The sequence below is a fragment of the Eutrema salsugineum genome, unplaced genomic scaffold (assembly GCF_000478725.1).
Source record: "Eutrema salsugineum unplaced genomic scaffold, Eutsalg1_0 scaffold_11, whole genome shotgun sequence".
Taxonomy (NCBI): domain Eukaryota; kingdom Viridiplantae; phylum Streptophyta; class Magnoliopsida; order Brassicales; family Brassicaceae; genus Eutrema; species Eutrema salsugineum.
This window is the reverse complement of record NW_006256901.1, coordinates 3476934-3481327: the sequence shown is the minus strand read 5'-3', so window position 1 is coordinate 3481327 and position 4394 is coordinate 3476934. Positions and strand designations below refer to the sequence as shown.

General features: G+C 44.3%; 1 non-coding gene across 1 annotated transcript; it reads left to right on the top strand.

Annotated features, from left to right (window-relative positions):
- The first annotated feature begins 740 nt into the window (after positions 1-740).
- On the top strand, positions 741-847 carry LOC112090173. Its single transcript, XR_002901521.1, has one exon. It is a non-coding gene; the product is annotated as a small nucleolar RNA R71 (small nucleolar RNA).
- Positions 848-4394: the final 3547 nt, after the last annotated feature.

Sequence of the window (4394 nt, the reverse complement as noted above, 5' to 3'; positions counted from 1 at the left end):
GCTGAAGTCGTTGTTGCAGAATACCAACCATATCTGTACCCATCTGTGGCTGCTGTTGAACCATTGGTGGCTGAAACTGTTGTTGAACCGGCGCCTGCTGTTGGAACTGTGGTGGACCAAACCCTGGTGGTGCCTTTGGCTGCTGTGAAGTGTAACCAGTGCCCTGAAATGGTTGCTGTTGCTGACCAAAACTCTGATTCTGACCAAATTGATTCTTGGGTTGGAATGACCCTTGAAAGTTGTGCTTGGGAACAAAGTTCTTTGGAGCTTGAGAATTGGGATAGACCTGGTCTTGTGGGTTAGCTACATTGGTGTTCCTGTAAGAGAGGTTTGGATTGGCATTACCATACTGATATCTTTGGAACCGCTGATTCCCAATGTAGTTGAGCTCCTCTTGGGTAAGACCTTCTTCACTTATGTTCTCAAAAATTTGAGAAGGTTCCTCATACTCTCCAACAAAATGCATTGGCTTCTGAGTGGTGAATTTCAGCTTGTCCAATTCACTCCTCAACTCCTTAACTTCTCTGGTGAGCCTCTGTTCTGAGCTTGAACCTTCAGACCTATTTGATCTGTCATAGTCTTCACCATAAGTATCATTGCTCAATGCTAAGTTCTCCACTAGCTCTAAAGCAGCATGAATCTCTTTACCCAGAAAGTTCCCATTGGAAGCAGTATCCAGCTGGTTTCTAATCTTGGGAAGAGCTCCCCTATACAGTGTGCTGAGAAGAGAAGCCTCACTAAACCCATGGTGTGGGCATTGGTTTGTGTAGCTCCTGAATCTCTCATATGCTTCACCAAAACTTTCATTGCTTTGCTGAGTGAAGCTAGAGATTTGGTTCCTTAGTTTTGCAGTTCTTGAGGTAGAGAAGAACTTAGATAAGAAGGCTTGCTTGCATTGCTCCCAGGTTTGAATGGAGCCTCTTGGAATATTCTTCTCCCATTGATGAGCTTTATCACCAAGACTGAATGGGAATAGTCTTAGCTTAAAGCTGTCTTCTGAAACTCCATTTATCTTGGTCAGATCACACACCTTATCAAACTGGTCCAAGTGTTCCAAGGGATCTTCCATTGCTAACCCATGGAACTTTGAGTTCTGGACCATATTCAGCAATGATGCTTTCACTTCAAAGTTGTTGTTCTGCACAGTTGGTGCCTGAATACCAGCTCCATACTGATGAGCATTGGCCCTGTCATTTTCGCCAACATAGATTTGGGGTTGCTCATATCTTCTTTGTTGTGGTTGGAAAGGGTGGGGTTGGTGGTGCACCTGGTGTCTTTGTTGAACATTGGCCTGATGCCTCTGTTGATGAGCCTGAGCTTGTCCCTGGTGGACATAGGCTTGTTGGTGGTGCACCTGTTCCTGCTGAACATTGCCCTGGTGAAACCCCTGACCAACTCCAATACCAGCTCCCTGACCTTGAGCCTGTTGCTCCTGAACTGGTTGTTCCATATCTACCACGTGATCTCCTTGTTCTGCCATCTCAGTCTGATCAATGTGTCTACCACGTCTGTCTCTTCTCCTCCTTGGTACCAAAAGGTTGATGTTGTCGTTTAGAGGAAAAGGAGGACCACAGCTTCTTGATCTAGACCTGGTGTTCATACACCTGAAATCACAAACAGAACTTGAAAGGAATCAGTAAAAACAAGAAAGTAAGCACTTGATCTCAAGAACAGATCAGAGCTTAATGCTAATCAAACCACAATTTGGCAACGGCGCCAATTGATAGACAAGACTTTTTAAGGTCTCAGGGCTATCAATCCCCTTGTCAATGTAGCACAAAGAGGTTAATCAATCCAGATGTGGTGTTAGACACTAAGCTATATGATCAAGTTCTTAATTCAAGCAAACAAGAGCGGGTTTTGATTAATCTAGAGAAAACTATAAACATAAACAGGATTAAAGACTAATGACAATGACAAATGATATGATGTGAATATGATATGATGGAGGCATGAGATTCTAGACATGATAGTTGGTCAGGGTGCTTTGGTGTTAAACTAGAGATGCTGATGACAATGATGAGACATGATTCAAGTGATTAAGAACTCTAATCTAGGTTAATCCTCTCATGAAGGTATTAACCCCTATACTAATCCATTTTCAAACTAAATTCCCATTTGTGAAATATGAATCAATATGCATTAATAAACAGTTCTTAATGATCATTCAAGCATTTAACAAATCATTCCCATGATGAAAAATTACTTAAACCTCTAACACAACTCTTTCAGGAATTTCAAGCAAACAAGAGCGGGTTTGGAAAGGCAAACACTTTTGGTGCATGAAATTCCCAGAATCTAGATCTCAAGTGATTATCAACGATCTAGCATATAGAACAGCTGTTTAGAGAGATGAATCAATGAATCTAGCCCTAAGCACCCCTAATCTAACACTTTAGCACCCTAACCTACACATCTAGAACCTCATTAAGGTGACTACTCACTAATCATACTAATCTCTCTTAAACCTTTCCAAGTTGAGAAGATTAGCATGATTAATGATGAGAAATGGAGATGGAGATGATAGATTCAAAAGAAAACAGCTTCAAACACCCAGATCTCCTTAAACTCTCTTCATTAAACACTCAAATATAGATATTTCTCTTCTTAATGGAGTCTTTTTCACAAAAGAGGCAAGAGACAAAGGGAATAAAACTTAGTTCTCTCCCAAAAAAAACCTAAAAAGTATTTATACTTCCTTAAAAACGAACCGGGTCAGCCCGGAACAAACCGGGTCCTGACCCGGCTTTAATGGATAAAGTGAGAATTACTGCGGGTCAGTCCAGTATGTCCCAGGTCGCACACCTAAGTCGCAGTAGATGAAGACTTGTCTTGTGAAGCCTGAATCGCCTTGTCTTAGCCGCACGCCTAAGTAGGAGTGTTTTGCGAGTGTTGCTGCGGCTTGGTCTCCTTCCTCTCCAACTCGCAGGGCTAAGGCGGTTTCTGGGGAATGTACAAACTGTGCGGGTTGGTCTCTATTGCAACTAGGTCGCAGGCTCAAGTCGGAGTGATTTGCGAGTGATCGTGCGGCATAGTTCCAGGCGCGGCTAACTCGCATGCCTAAGTCGCACGATTGTGGACTTAGCATTTCTCTTGCTCTTGAGCTTCAGACCTCTTCCAGTGATAGTTTACCCGCACATATCAACTCGCAGCATCAGCATTCAGGCGTTCATCTTCAGGCCTGCGGGCTAACCAAGTCGCAAGACCCTCTCGCAGCATCCAGAGCAGCTTAGACCACTTCGCATTCCGGAGAGTGTAACTCCTATGAGACTTGTCCGAATTGAATGATTTCGGTCGCAGAAGACAGAGGACTCATTTATCTCCAACTTTGGTGAAGGAAGCTTCGGTGCTTGGGAAGTGTAAGGCTTCCTGGAGGGCACATCTTTGCAGTGAATGTACACGACCAGAGAGAGGCGTTTAGACATGTGTCCATTCCGGAGACCGTATCTTTCTTCTCATAGATCCGAATTGAATGATCTTGGACGTTATGGAAAGAAGACTCAAATGTCTCTGGTTCTCATGAAGGACCCGAAAACTAAATCGGCCTGGACGTGCACCGTCCTTCGCATCCTTTAGGACTGATCTGCTCGGTCCGGAATACCTGCGAGACTGGGGTTCCTTCCGACAAGCTTATCTCTCTGCTCACGCGTCCGAATTTCACGATTCCACTTGCTACGAGACCGTGATGCAATGCTCTCCAACTTCTATGAAGCACCCGCCGTCTGAATCGGACCGGAAGGCTCCCCGGACAGGCGATTTCTGAGACACGTTCATACCCGGAGATTTTGGCCGATACACTTCATTCGCGGTACATGAAAATGGCCGGTAAAGCTTCCCGCGGTACATGGAAATGGCCGGTAAAACCTTCCTGGCCAGCGAGAATGGCCGGTAATCTCCCAGGACCCAATTTTCCACTTTTTTCAAGCTTTGCTCACCATTCCACCTCCTGGATTCATATTTTCAGCTCCATATTCACCTGATAGACACTCAAAACATGCAATATACTCATTGGGACCTAATGCATCTCCTAAGTTCTAAAACAAACCCTAAGGACGTAAAATGCATGAAATAAAACATAATTTGGAATGATTTATGCAACCTAAATGATGCAAATTATGAACATATCAAAAGGGTCAAAAATGGTGAAAACCGCTTGGAGAAATTTCTCGGCCAAATCGCGTACCGGACGAACGGAAACCTCGGCCAAAATCCTTACCGATCGCTCAGCACCGGCCAAAATCCTTACCGATCGATCTTTACCGGCCAAATTCCTTACCGGTCGACCAAAGTCAGCTTGGGTCGAAGATCGGGTGCAAATACCATGGGTTGAGTTTTTGGCCGAGGCGAAGGAATTTTTACGACCAAAAAGCTTACCGCGGTACACAGCCCTCAAG